Source organism: Pseudophryne corroboree, chromosome 1 (assembly GCF_028390025.1).
Source record: "Pseudophryne corroboree isolate aPseCor3 chromosome 1, aPseCor3.hap2, whole genome shotgun sequence".
Taxonomy (NCBI): domain Eukaryota; kingdom Metazoa; phylum Chordata; class Amphibia; order Anura; family Myobatrachidae; genus Pseudophryne; species Pseudophryne corroboree.
The window spans coordinates 66,237,881-66,253,822 of record NC_086444.1 but is presented as its reverse complement, the minus strand read 5'-3'; positions in this window follow the sequence as shown (position 1 = coordinate 66,253,822).

Below are 15,942 nucleotides of genomic sequence, written 5' to 3'. Positions count from 1 at the left end.
GCCTGAGGGTCCCTTGACCTGGCGCAATATCTTTTTAGCTTTTTGTTGAGGCGGGACGCCATCATGTCCACCTGTGGCCTTTCCCAACGATTTACAATCAGCTGGAAGACTTCTGGATGAAGTCCCCACTCTCCCGGGTGGAGGTCGTGCCTGCTGAGGAAGTCTGCTTCCCAGTTGTCCAGTCCCGGAATGAACACTGCTGACAGTGCTATCACGTGATTTTCCGCCCATCGGAGAATCCTTGTGGCTTCTGCCATCGCCATCCTGCTTCTTGTGCCGCCCTGTCGGTTTACATGGGCGACCGCCGTTATGTTGTCTGACTGAATCAGCACCGGCTGGTTTTGAAGCAGGGGTCTTGCCTGACTTAGGGCATTGTAAATGGCCCTTAGTTCCAGAATATTTGTGTGTAGGGAAGCTTCCTGACTCAACTATTGTCCTTGGAAGTTTCTTCCCTGAGTGACTGCCCCCCAACCTCGGAGGCTTGCATCCGTGGTCACCAGGATCCAGTCCTGTATGCCGAATCTGCGGCCGTCGAGAAGATGAGCACTCTGAAGCCACCACAGCAGAGACACCCTGGCCCTCGGGGACAGGGTGATCAGCCGATGCATCTGAAGATGCGATCCGGACCACTTGTCTAACAGATCCCACTGAAAGATCCTTGCATGGAACCTGCCGAATGGAATTGCCTCGTAAGAAGCTACCATCTTTCCCAGGACACGCGTGCAGTGATGCACCGACACCTGTTTTGGTTTTAGGAGGTCTCTGACCAGAGATGACAACTCCTTGGCCTTCTCCTCCGGGAGAAACACCTTCTTCTGTTCTGTGTCCAGAATCATACCCAGGAACAGCAGACGCGTCGTAGGAACCAGCTGCGACTTCGGGATATTCAGAATCCAGCCGTGCTGTTGTAGCACTTCCTGAGATAGTGCTACTCCGACCAACAACTGCTCCCTGGACCTCGCCTTTATAAGGAGATCGTCCAAGTACGGGATAATTATAACTCCCTTCTTTCGAAGGAGTATCATCATTTCGGCCATTACTTTGGTAAATACCCTCGGTGCCGTGGACAGATCAAACGGCAACGTCTGGAATTGGTAATGGCAGTCCTGTACTACAAAACGGAGGTACACCTGGTGAGGTGGGTAAATGGGGACATGTAGGTAAGCATCCTTGATGTCCAGTGATACCATGTAATCCCCCTCTTCCAGGCTTGCAATAACCGCCCTGAGCGATTCCATTTTGAACTTGAACTTCCTTATATAAGTGTTCAAGGATTTCAAATTTAGAATGGGTCTCACCGAACCGTCTGGTTTCGGTACCACAAACATTGTGGAATAGTAACCCCGTCCCTGTTGAAGGAGGGGAATTTTTATTATCACCTGCTGGAGGTACAGCTTGTGAATTGCCGCCAGTACTACCTCCCTGTCCTGGGGAGTAGCTGGCAAGGCTGATTTGAGGTAACGGCGAGGGGGAGACGTCTCGAATTCCAGCTTGTATCCCTGAGATACCACTTGTAGAACCCAGAGATCCACCTGTGAGCGAACCCACTGGTCGCTGAAGTTCCGGAGACGGGCCCCCACCGCACCAGGCTCCACCAGTGGAGCCCCAGCGTCATGCGGTGGACTTAGTGGAAGCAGGGGAGGATTTTTGTTCTTGGGAACTGGCTGTATGGTGCTGCTTTTTTCCTCTACCCCTGCCTCTGGGCAGAAAGGACGCGCCTTTAACCCGCTTGCCTTTCTGGGGCCGAAAGGACTGTACCTGATAATACTGTGCTTTCTTAGGCTGTGAGGGAACCTGAGGTAAAAATGTCGACTTCCCAGCTGTTGCTGTGGAAACGAGGTCCGAGAGACCATCCCCAAACAATTCCTCACCCTTGTAAGACAAAACCTCCATGTGCCTTTTAGAATCCGCATCACCTGTCCACTGCCGAGTCCATAATACTCTCCTGGCAGAAATGGACATTGCATTAATTCTAGATGCCAGCTGGCAAATATCCCTCTGTGCATCTCTCATATATAAGACGACGTCTTTAATATGCTCTATGGTTAGCAAAATCGTATCCCTGTCGAGGGTATCAATATTTTCTGACAGGGTATCGGACCAAGCTGCTGTAGCACTACACATCCAAGCTGAAGCAATAGCAGGTCTCAGTAAAGTACCTGAGTGTGTATATACAGACTTCAGGATAGCCTCCTGCTTTCTATCCGCAGGCTCCTTTAAGACGGCCGTATCCTGAGACGGCAGTGCCACCTTTTTTGACAAGCGTGTGAGCGCCTTATCCACCCTCGGGGATGTCTCCCAACGTAACCTGTCCTCTGGCAGGAAAGGGTACGCCATCAGTAACTTTTTAGAAATCACTAGTTTCTTATCGGGGGAAGCCCACGCTTCTTCACACACTTCATTCAACTCATCTGATAGGGGAAAAACCACTGGTTGCTTTTTCTCCCCAAACATAAGGAGAAAGAATTGACTGCATAGGAGAGGAATGGGTTAAACATCCTGTGAGGGGTGGACCTAGCTGTGAGGTAGTACAGCCTTAGGAAAAGGGGGAGGGTTAGGGTATATATACACTGCAGTGGCCATTTTGGGCCTCTTTGCTGTTTCAATTTCCTTCCCGCCCTCCCGCCCTATGGGTTGTGGTTGTTTTGTTGACGCGGAGTGCATTGGCGTTTTGATTGCTGGCTGGTTTTCATTCGTTGGCTATTTATAGGCGGAAAAGAACGGCAGTTTGTAGTTGTATCGCTTATTTAGGTAGTAAGTTTCAGTTTATTTGGTTTAGGTGCACTCACCTCCATCGACTTAATGGCCGCTCGACCACCCATCCGGGAGGCAGCGGCAGGGCACCCAGGAGCGGTGGGAAGTCACTGTGGGGGTTGTGTTGACACCTATTACCGGTTTTTGATAAGGTGTTGGACGGTTTCGGTCAGTTTACCAATTTAAGTTCACCAATAGTTTTATAGAGCCGTTCTTTTTTCTGCCACCATTTTGCCGGGGATTCAGCAGCTTAACAAATTTTCCATTTACAGGTTTGCTATGGTTAGGGTCAAATAAATAGCTAGCAATTTTTCTGCCAAAATCATGTCTCCGTGTCTTTATTTACTGGTTTTAGAAGGTAACTAAGGTTTACTTTAATAAAGGGGGTCCACCAAATATCACTAGGATGTTTATACCTTTTTTAGTGGTACCTGGGTTTATGTCAGAAATGTGCAACACATTTTTCATTGCCGTAATCATGCAACGAATGGCCCTAGTGGAATGTACATTAGCCTCGTCCTCGTCGACACTGGAGTCAGACTCTGTGTCGACATCTGTGTCTGCCATCTGAGGTAGCGGGCGTTTTTGAGCCCCTGATGGCCTTTGAGACGCCTGGGCAGGCACTGGCTGAGAAGCCGGCTGTCCCACAGCTGTTATGTCATCGAACCTTTTATGCAAGGAGTTGACACTGTCCTGTAAAAAACCTTCCACATATCCATCCACTCTGGTGTCGACCCCGCAGGGGGTGACATCACACTTATCGGCACCTGCTCCGCCTCCACATAAGCCTCCTCATCAAACATGTCGACACAGCCGTACCGACACACCGCGCACACACACAGGGAATGCTCTGACTGAGGACAGGACCCCACAAAGTCCTTTGGGGAGACAGAGAGAGAGTATGCCAGCACACACCACAGCGCTATATAATCAGGGATTTACACTAACACAAAGTGATTTTTCCCTATAGCTGCTTTACATATACAGTTTGCGCCTAAATTTAGTGCCCCCCCCCTCTCTTTTTTACCCTTTGAGCCTGGAAACTGCAGGGGAGAGCCTGGGGAGCTGTCTTCCAGCGGAGCTGTGAAGAGGAAATGGCGCCAGTGTGCTGAGGGAGATAGCCCCGCCTCCTTCTCGGCGGACTTCTCCCGCTCTTATATTTATATTATGGCGGGGGATTTTTGCACATATATAGTTTTTTAGACTATATTATGTGCTGTTTGCCAATGTAAGGTACTCTAATTGCAGCCCAGGGCGCTACCTTAATGAAGACCTGAGTCCAGAGCCGGCCCTAACTAATATGATGCCCTAGGCAAGATTTTGGCTGGTGCCCCCTAGCACCACCGCTGGTTCTGCCTCTGACCTTGCACCTCTTTCCCAGCACCATCACCCCTCACCCATAGCAGTCCTTGTACCCCCTATATTTTAAATAGGAACAGTTCGCACATTTGACGCACAGCCCAAAAAGGGGCATGTTCTTGCTGGGAAGGGGCATGGCCACACAATAGTAACCCGAATTTCAATTACGCCACACAGTACTGCAACTTTATTCACATTTTATCTTGCGATAGTGTCCATAATTCATATTACATCCCACAGTAGTATCACTTTACCTTATAAACGTTACTCCTCACAGTAGAGCCCCTTATTCACATTACATCACACTGAATTGCTCCTTATTCACATTACACCACACCTTATTGCTCTTTATTCACATTAGACGACACAGTAGTGCCCTTTCTATTTGCAACGCCACATAGTAGAGCACCTTATACACATAATGCCACACATTAGTAATGCATTTATACACAAATCCACACAGTAATGCCCCTTACACAAATGACACATTAATGTCCTTATAAACATAATGCACCTTACACATTATGACAACCTTTATTAATGCCCTTTTACACATAATGTCCCTTACACATATGCCGCACATTATTAATGCCCTTATACACATAATGACACACATAGTGCCCCCTACACATTTGCTGCACATTATTAGTGCCCCTATACACATAATGACACACATACAGTAGTACCCTGTTACACATATGCCGCACATTATTAATGCCCTTATACACATAATGACACACATATGTTGAACATTATTAATGCATTTTTACATGACGCACATAATGCTCCTTACACATATTCCGAACACTACTGCACAACCAACCCACTCACATGCACACAGCACTCACACTTCCACTAACACTGTGACCTCTGCCTCTGCTTGGATACAGATGTGTCCTCACAAATCTTGCATCAATGCTAACGTCTGGCACTTTTTTTAATGAAAATGCATCTTATTTGCATTGCTATGTGGCTAGGATGCACAAGCAGCTTCTGCTGATTAAACTGATATGCAGCATGCCAATATACTGTGTGAGACTGTGGCTGTATCTGCATATGAAATGCTACATACAGAATATAGGCATGCCGCATACCATTTTAATCAGCAGAAGCTGATGATGCCCCTAGGCATATCAAATGCCCTAGGCAATTGCCTAGTTTGCCTATGCCTATGGCCGGCTCTGCCTGAGTCTTCAACCGCCGATTTTCAGGATGTTCTTCTTGCTTCTGGCTCTGCAAGGGGGACGGCGGCGCGGCTCCGGGACCGTACGATCGAGGACGGGTCCAGTGTTCGATCCCTCTGGAGCTAATGGTGTCCAGTAGCCTTAGAAGCCCAAGCTAGCTGCAAGCAGGTAGGTTCGCTTCTCTCCCCTTAGTCCCTCGTAGCAGTGAGTCTGTTGCCAGCAGATCTCACTGAAAATAAAAAACCTAACAATACTTTCTTTACTAGAAGCTCAGGAGAGCCCCTAGTGTGCAACCAGCTCGGGCCGGGCACAGATTTTAACTGAGGTCTGGAGGAGGGGCATAGAGGGAGGAGCCAGTGCACACCAGATAGTACCTAATCTTTCTTTTAGAGTGCCCAGTCTCCTGCGGAGCCCGTCTATTCCCCATGGTCCTTACGGAGTACCCAGCATCCACTAGGACGTCAGTGAAATTTTATATATATATATATATATATATATATATATATATATATATGCACTGCAATTTGTGTCCGGCACTCCGCTGTAGGTGAGTAGATGCCACGGTGCCCTGGTTTTCAATAGCATAGAATTCAAAAAATAACTGGCACTCGTGGACCAAGAAACAGACAATACTCCAGTACGTGCGTTCAACGTTTCGGGATTTTATTCCCTTTATCAAGACCACATACAGTAAACCATCAAACAACATACCTTATAAAGAGTGCACCATCACCATCTCCACGAGTTCCGTCGGAGTCCCGATGACGTCATCATGGCGCGTCCGCGCCGGCGTGTCGGGTACTCACTGGGAAGTGGATCTCACCTCTGTGCATACAGTAAAAAAATCGTAAACGCTAAAAACTACATAAAACTGCATGTCTGGAACTGAATCAACATGGTGCAATGACAGCATAAACAGTATATCATGATAAGCCAGATAATGACTACTCAATTTAAATTTAGCAGTACGTAATGATGGCAAGTACAAGCTCTACACCAGTGTAACCTAGTGACATTTTCCTGACGTCAAAAAATATACATTAATAAACAGTAATCACGCATCATGGTGGCATCTAAGCGGATCATGGTTGGTGAAAATCCACATCGGACACACCATCATAGATACAAGGTGTTACTAACATGAGGAGTTTAACATGTCTACATTATGACACAGCTTCCATAGGAGGGAAACTCATGGAGTGGGGCAAGGTGCTCATATGTATCCAAATCATATGGACCTAACAAATGAAATTTCATAGAAATGAAGTATAGGATAACATGTCATTTAGTCCATGTGGTTTAACCGTCTTGAGAGTGTGAATCCAATATGCCTCCCTCTGCAACAATTTGCGGTCCCGGTCACCACGTCTGATGCTGGGGGGGATGAAATCAATCATCTTGTAGCGCAATGACGCCAGATTATGTTTTTGTTCTGCAAAGTGCTTGGCCACAGGTTGGTCCGAGCCTTTGCCTTCCAGCGCTGCACGGATACTAGACCTATGCATGGCCATGCGTTCTTTCAATTGTCTCTTGGTCTTACCCACATATAATAAACTGCACGGGCATCTGATAAAATATACGATGAAAGTAGAAGAACAGGTAAGTACGTGTTTGATTTTGTATGTTTTTCCCGTGTGTGGATGGGAAAACGTGGGGCCTGATCCAAATAACTGCATGTTGTACAACCTGTGCACTTATAGTTTCCCGGTTTTCTTGTAAGGAAATGTTCTTTAGATGGTACCTTGAACTATGATATGTCATTGTGCACAACTGCATCCTTGATGCTCCGACCTCTCTTGTATGACGGTAAAATGGAGGTTTCTCTCAACATGGGTAATTGTGGATCTGTAGTTATGATAGGCCAGACCTGTCATGCCTGCTGAACCAGTTATTTGCTGATTCCTGAATACCCCTGGGGCCAGACTACCTTCTTCACAGTGTTTTGTTCTGTATTGTTTTGTAGAGATGTGCCCTGTGGGCACATCAGTGGTGCTGTCCCTGGCTGGGGACAGCGCTGGGGCAGCTTGTCTGTCCCCAGCGCTGGGTGCGTGGCGGCGGCGGGTGTCCGGTGCAGGGATTACCCTTTTCCCTGCACCGGACCGGAGGCTGCGGATAGATTCAAATATTGGCGCTCTCCGGGAGCCAATCGCGGCTCCCGGAGCAGCGGCCAATCAGAGGCGGGCGCGGCGAGCCAATCGGCGCTCGCCGTGTCATAGGCCCCGCCCCCGGCGTCTGACGTCAGACGCCGGGCGGGAGCCGAAGAGGTGCAGAAGCGCGCCGAAGAGCGAGAGAGAAGCGGCCGGGACCCGGAGGGAGAAGACCGCGCGGGTGAGCGGAGAAGACGCCGGGAGAGGACGCCGCGCCGAGGAGCGGTGAAGAGGTCCTGAGGCCGCGGAAGAGGCCAGGCCCCTTGAAGAAGATGTCCAGCGGCGGTTGGACGCGGAGAAGAGACGGAGGCGCCGCTGGCCAGGACGGGTCAGCGGCAGAAGAGGGTGCCGGAGATCCCCGGATTAGGTGAGGCCTCAGTGAGGCTAACCTTCCCCCTCCCCTTTTCCTCCCTCGACCACCAGGGACGGGCATTAGGCCCGAGGGCACAATTCGGGCACTAGGCCTGGGCGCAGATAGGAGGTTGGGGGTCGTCATTGGATTAGGTGGTTTGGGCATTAGGCCCAAGCCACCAGAAAGCGGCACAGTAGGCGGGCATTAGGCCCGGGGCAAACGCAGGCAATAGGCCTGGGGGACATTAGAGGGCATTAGGCCCTAGTGCAGTTGGCGGCCGCTAGGGATACTAAGGTGACGCTGGGTACTAGGCCCAGGTCACCCAACGGGCAACAAGTTAGGCGGGCGCTAGGCCCGTGGGTGAAGTCAGGCCTCCGGCCTGTGGGCAGCTAGGGGGCGCTAGGCCCAGTGAATAAGACCCCCGAGGTGAATAAAGGTGGCACTGGGCGCTAGGCCCAGGCCACCCTGAGGTATTTAGGTAGGCAGGTCTGAGGCCCACATAAGGGAAGGTACAGGAGGTGGGTAGGCCGTGCGGCGCCCACCCCCTTTCCAGCGGGAGGGATTTAAAGGGACAGCACTGTGTGATCTTGTATTCCGATATTGTGATGTATGTTGTTACCGTGCAGGGCAAAGTGTATGCGTTGTTTAAGTTGTGCATAGTTGTGTTGCACCACCCACACGAGCTAGTTTGAGGGCTCTGTTTATGTAGCTAGTGTAGCGGACGCACACTAGGGTAGTTCTTGGCCCTGCACGGCTGTTTCTCTTTGCCTCCTTACAGGGACCTGTAAGTGGAGAAGATCGGAGTGCAAGACTTGTGACTGTGAGTAGCATCCGTGTACATTTGTCCCTTGTCTGTCCCCAAGCGCCGGAGTCGGGATTGCTCACGGACGTGAGAATCCTTTTCATCACACTACGTGCGAGAGCGCGAGTGTGTGAAATCTGGGTGGCTGAGGCTTTGTGCCTGTGATGACCTTTCACCCAACTGGTGAAGGTCGCCGTCACCCCTGGGGTATCCCCTTTTCCGGTGGAAGAAGGGTTGATACCCCCCTTGAGGTAACCTATTCTCTCCTCAGCTCGGTCGTCGGTCAGCTCCGAGAGGGAATCGCCGTGTCCGGATCCGATTGAAGATTGCCAGGTCCGTTGAAGGTTCCGGTACCTGAAGGTGAGAGAGAGCGGCGCCTGGTGAGTACCGAATCTACACCTGCACGGCAGCAGGCACCACCACACCGCAGCCGCACCTCTTACATTTTGGCGTAGTCGGCAGGATCAAAGAGACCGGATCACGGACACGATGTGGAACGCCACCAAGAAGACCTCCCTGCGGACGGCTCCGGGACAGACTCACCCCCGGACGTGTGCGGACCAGAGCGACTGGGTGACGGTGTCTGGGGCAGACCTCCTGAAGATGGTGCAGCGGTCGGTCCAGCGTGAAAAGGAGGAGCGCCGGGAGAAGGGGCGCAAGAAGGCCGCTGTGACGCCCTGTAAGAAATGTCGGCAAACAGGGCACTTTGCCGACAAGTGTACTTGGCGAGAGACGTCCCCAAAGAAGGTGGTCCAGGAAGCGGACCGAAGACCTCGGAAGGGCCAAGCGAGGAAGGAGTCCTGGTGTTTGCTCTGCGGAAACTACGGGCATGAGCATAACAGTTGTCCCTGGGACGAAGAGTTGAGCCAAGACGAGGTTGATTCCCGGTGTGAAAGCTGTGGAGATCCCCGACATCGGCTCCTGGAATGTCCATGGACTGAAGACAGGACGGACTACGAGGCCACGGTGAAGCAGATGATGGAGTCTCGTCAGCAGCTTTGGGACCGGGTGGCTGCAGAGCCTGTGTGTGCGCTCTGCGAGGCGAGAGGACATGCACTTCCCGATTGTCCGTGGAATGAAGACCGGATGATTGCGGATGGTCGCGCCCAGAGATGGGAGGAGGAAACCAGGGAAATGGAGCAGAAGACCCTGCTTGAAGGTAGTTTGCAGGTGCCCATTTCCTCTGAGCCGGAACCAACGGGTGAAGATTCCCCAGTGAAGGAGGTGGACAAGGAACCCGTCTTGGAGAAGGTGGCAGTGGCCCTCCCTTGTTGGAAGTGTCGGCGACCAGGACATGCGGCCAGTGAGTGCCCCTGGGAAGATGCCGCGGACCTACTCTGTCCCAAGAAAGTGACCCCAGTAAGGCAGAATCCTTTCCCGCATCAGACGGAGGTGGACGACTGGGAGGTGAAGAGACCACGCTGCGAAGAAAAGCGTGAAGACCCAGTGACGGAGACGTCCGGAATCTCCCCGCGATGGAACCGTCCACGACCAGGACGTGCGGAACAGATGTGTCCTGGGTACCTAGAGATGCCAGCGGAAGCGAAGGAGTACGCTGAGGAAGTAACGATGCCAGCGGAAGCGAAGGAGTACGCTGAGGAAGCAGAGGTGCCAGCGGAAGCGAAGAAGTACGCTGAGGAGGAAAATAATACCCCAGTCCAGATATCGGAGGAGGACTCGGACTACGGTGAGCTGTCCGCCGACGAATCCCTCCAAGAACAGATGGAGGACGACTCTGGCATCGGAAGCGCCGACGAAAGTAACTGGCAGGATCGGGTGGAGTCGTGCTCCCAGTTGAATGCCCTCCGTGAAGAGGAGGAGATAGTCCTGGAGCAAGAATACCTGCCGGGAGTGCCGAAATGGACGGACGTACGGGGAGAGGATCGTGATGCCGTGGGAGGACCCGTTCCAGAGGAAGACATGGGACCTTTGGAGATGCCCCACGAGGAGATGCGACAGATGGTGGTTGTTGCCCGGGAGGAAACTAATGCCCCGGAGGATTTCGCTGTTGGGTGGTGGTCGGTACCACACCCTGAAGACAGGGACGATGCCACAGACGACATGGGAGGTCAAGAGTGGGTGACTGTTGTCCCCATGGAGGAAGATTCCCCTTGGTGGCCAACGTCGAGCGACCGCGAGGAGATGCCACTCCCCCAGAGGATCCGCCGATGGAGGTCAGGAGGTAAGAAGAGGAACCCGGAGCTGGAAGTGGAAGGATGTGGGGTCACAGCCCGTCCGGGCTGGGCCCTCGAACACAACCTCGCTGGAGGGACCTCGGAATTCCCTGACCCGCGGACAAGGGACATCGTGAGGAACTTTGTAGGGACTACAAAGGAAAAAGGGGGGTGAAATGTAGAGATGTGCCCTGTGGGCACATCAGTGGTGCTGTCCCTGGCTGGGGACAGCGCTGGGGCAGCTTGTCTGTCCCCAGCGCTGGGTGCGTGGCGGCGGCGGGTGTCCGGTGCAGGGATTACCCTTTTCCCTACACCGGACCGGAGGCTGCGGATAGATTCAAATATTGGCGCTCTCCGTGAGCCAATCGCGGCTCCCGGAGCGGCGGCCAATCAGAGGCGGGCGCGGCGAGCCAATCGGCGCTCCCCGCGTCATAGGCCCCGCCCCCGGCGTCTGACGTCAGACGCCGGGCGGGAGCCGAAGAGGTGCAGAAGCGCGCCGAAGAGCGAGAGAGAAGCGGCCGGGACCCGGAGGGAGTAGACCGCGCGGGTGAGCGGAGAAGACGCCGGGCCGCGCCAAGGAGCGGTGAAGAGGTCCTGAGGCCGCGGAAGAGGCCAGAAGACGCCAGGCCCCTTGAAGAAGATGTCCAGCGGCGGCTGGACGCGGAGAAGAGACTGAGGCGCCGCTGGCCAGGACGGGTCAGCGGCAGAAGAGGGTGCCGGAGACCCCCGGATTAGGTGAGGCCTCAGTGAGGCTAACCTTCCCCCTCCCCTTTTCCTCCCTCGACCACCAGGGACGGGCATTAGGCCCGAGGGCACAATTCGGGCACTAGGCCTGGGCGCAGATAGGAGGTTGGGGGTCGTCATTGGATTAGGTGGTTTGGGCATTAGGCCCAAGCCACCAGAAAGCGGCACAGTAGGCGGGCATTAGGCCCGGGGCAAACGCAGGCAATAGGCCTGGGGGACATTAGAGGGCATTAGGCCCTAGTGCAGTTGGCGGCCGCTAGGGATACTAAGGTGACGCTGGGTACTAGGCCCAGGTCACCCAACGGGCAACAAGTTAGGCGGGCGCTACACCCGTGGGTGAAGTCAGGCCTCCGGCCTGTGGGCAGCTAGGGGGCGCTAGGCCCCGTGAATAAGACCCCCGAGGTGAATAAAGGTGGCACTGGGCGCTAGGGCCAGGCCACCCTGAGGTATTTAGGTAGGCAGGCCTGAGGCCCACATAAGGGAAGGTACAGGAGGTGGGTAGGCCGTGCGGCGCCCACCCCCTTTCCAGCGGGAGGGATTTAAAGGGACAGCACCGTGTGATCTTGTATTCCGATATTGTGATGTATGTTGTTACCGTGCAGGGCAAAGTGTATGCGTTGTTTAAGTTGTGCATAGTTGTGTTGCACCACCCACACGAGCTAGTTTGAGGGCTCTGTTTATGTAGCTAGTGTAGCGGACACACACTAGGGTAGTTCTTGGCCCTGCACGGCTGTTTCTCTTTGCCTCCTTACAGGGACCTGTAAGTGGAGAAGATCGGAGTGCAAGACTTGTGACGGTGAGTAGCATCCGTGTACATTTGTCCCTTGTCTGTCCCCAAGCGCCGGAGTCGGGATTGCTCACGGACGTGAGAATCCTTTTCATCACACTACGTGCGAGAGCGCGAGTGTGTGAAATCTGGGTGGCTGAGGCTTTGTGCCTGTGATGACCTTTCACCCAACCGGTGAAGGTCGCCGTCACCCCTGGGGTATCCCCTTTTCCGGTAGAAGAAGGGTTGATACCCCCCTTGAGGTAACCTATTCTCTCCTCAGCTCGGTCGTCGGTCAGCTCCGAGAGGGAATCGCCGTGTCCGGATCCGATTGAAGATTGCCAGGTCCGTTGAAGGTTCCGGTACCTGAAGGTGAGAGAGAGCGGCGCCTGGTGAGTACCGAATCTACACCTGCACGGCAGCAGGCACCACCACACCGCAGCCGCACCTCTAACAGTATTGCCACACAAGGCTTGTTCTCTAGTGAATGTTAATGCTTTGGTTTTGGCTGACTTCAATGATTTATGGTGATATCCTCTGAGGAGGAATTTATGGAGCAATTTGTCAATTTGTGCAATAGCGTCTTCATCACTACTGCAAATTCTTCTTACTCGCAAAATGATTGATCACTCAATGCATGAAGTACTGTGTTGCGATCTGTTTCTTTGGTGTATAGTGAAGTTGAAATGACATGTTCTTGATTGGTAGAAATAAGCACGTCCATATAATGAATAGATGAGAAGCTACTCTCCCAAGTAAACTTGACCGCTGTATCAAGTGCATTGATCTCTTTCATTTTCTCTTCAAACGCATTTTGACTCTCTGACCATAGCACAAAAATATCGTCGATGTAGCGACAGTAATACTTGATGTTTGGCATAACTGCACCGTTGGTTAAGAACAAATCCCTCTCGACCTCGGCCATAAAAATGTTTGCAAAACTTGGGGCCACACAGGACCCCATGGCACAACCAGAGTGCTGTATGTACAGCTTGGAATCAAATAGGAAATAATTCCTGGATAATATAAGTTCTAGTAGTGACATAACATTTTTTAAATCTGGGCCAGTGTACAGGGGATTATTGGTGAGCCATCTACGAACCGTTGCAAGGCCCCTATCGTGTGGAATACATGTGTACAATCCTACCACATCAATGGTACACATTAACCATTCACCAGTCATTGGTGACAATTCCTGGAGTTTAAGCAAAAACGTGGTGGTGTCCTTCAAAAACGTGGGGATACCTTTAACAACCGGCTGTAAATAAAAGTCAAGATATTGTGAGAGGACATAATATAGTGAGTCCCTAGCCGCTATGATCGGACGTCCCGGTGGCAACACTGGATCCTTGTGCAGTTTGGGCAACATATAGATTAGAATACAGGAATCACGGGTTCCTCTACTGTAATCCCATTACGTTCCGTTCACTAATAATGCCACCAGAAACTGCTTGATCTAGGAGCGTATTGAGTTCTTTCTTGAATCGGTCAGTGGGATCACTGGATAATTGTCAATATACACTGGCATCATTAAGTTGTCGATATGCTTCATTGCGGTAGGTTGTCACATCCTGAACCCCCCCCCCCCTCCCCCCTTATCCGCAGAGCGGATGACGATGTCTTGATACATACTTAAATCTTTGAGTGCCTTTCTCTGTGTCAAAGATAAATTCCATAAATAGATACCCTGGCTGAGGAGGACCTTGTGTTTGCCCATTCGGTGCTGCAGAGTCATCCTCACTCTCCCGCCCGTTTGGGAGCTTTGGTATAATCCCCATTGTCCTTACGGAGTCCCCAGCATCCACTAGGACGCTAGAGAAAATAAGAATTTACTCACCGGTAATTCTATTTCTCGTAGTCCGTAGTGGATGCTGGGCTCCCGTCCCAAGTGCGGACTTTCTGCAATACGTGTATATAGTTATTGCTTAACAAAGGGTTATGGTTACGTAGCATCGGTTGAGTGATGCTCGGTTGTTGTTCATACTGTTGACTGGGTATGTTATCACAAGTTATACAGTGTGATTGGTGTGGCTGGTATGAGTCTTACCCTGGATTCCAAAATCCTTTCCTTGTAATGTCAGCTCTTCCGGGCACAGTTTCCTTAACTGAGGTCTGGAGGAGGGGCATAGAGGGAGGAGCCAGTGCACATCAGATAGTACTGAATCTTTCTTTAGAGTGCCCAGTCTCCTGCGGAGCCCGTCTATTCCCCATGGTCCTTACGGAGTCCCCAGCATCCACTAGGACGTTAGAGAAATAACATGTGCAGAGAGACTTAGATTTGGGTGGGTTATTTTGTTTCTGTGCAGGGTAAATACTGGCTGCTTTATTTTTACACTGCAATTTAGATTTCAGTTTGAATACACCCCACCCAAATCTAACTCTCTCTGCACATGTTATATCTGTCCCCCCTGCAGTGCACATAGTTTTGCCCAACTGCTAACAAATTTGCTGCTGCGATCAACTCAGAATTAGGCCCACAGTGCGGTGTACAGATCTGCATATGGTTAATAAAAGGACCGGCCTTTAATAATGTACAATCTGCTGACTAAAGATCTAACTGCAGTAAACACGGTATTTCACTAGTTGCCCTTTGCCTCAAATGAACTTTAGTATTACTAAACATTACATAAACCCTCCCCTCTGATTTCATTTGTCTCCCCCCTGTATTTGCAGCCCTGCCCAGTGGCGCACCCAGGGGGGGTTTCCGAGCACCCAGAAACCCCCCTCCACTAAAAAAAAAAAATTTTTTTTTTTTTTTTTTAGCTGCATGAGTATTATTAATGGCTGTCTAGCGTCCTCTGCAGCCTGATGTCTTCCTGGTGGCACTTGTAAGTGCAATAAAAGTTTACTTTATTTTAATTATAGTGCATATATATCCATGTGCATACATATACACATGTATATACATACATACATATAAACACACACACACATATGATATATATATATATATATATCAGGATTTTGGTACTTACCGATAAATCCCTTTCTCCGATTCCACAGGGGCCACTGGAGCGTAGTTACAATGGGGAAATAGTAGGCAGTAATTGGGAGCTGGCACTTTAAAATTCTCACACTGTGGCTAGCTCCTCCCCTACTATCTCCCCTCCAAGCCAGTCTACGTAAAACTGTGCCCGAGGAGAGCTGTAATAAACAAACCGTAAGGTAGAGGAGGTTAATGACGCCCTGTAACCCAGGACAACACAAACCCAACCTGGAACAGAACCTAACAAACAACCGGCTAGCCCGAACTCAACAAGCAGTCATATGGTGATCTGCAAACCGTTAAGCAAAAAACAAGGAGGAACAGCGCTGGGCGGGCGTCCAGTGGCCCCTGTGGAATCGGAGAAAGGGATTTATCGGTAAGTACCAAAATCCAGATTTCTCCTTCATCCACTAGGGGCCACTGGAGCGTAGTTACAATGGGGACGTCCCAGAGCTCCCAAAACGGGTGGGAGAGCGCTGAGAGTCCTGTAAAACCGCTCGGCCAAAGTGAGATGCAGAGGCCGCAAAAGTGTCAAACTTGTAGAATTTGACAAAACGAATGTCGGTCTGACCAAGTAGCCGCGCGACATAAAGTATTCATGGAGACCCCACGGGCAGCTGCCCACGAAGGTCCCACCACGCACGTAAAGTGCGCTGAAATGGAAAACGGAGGCT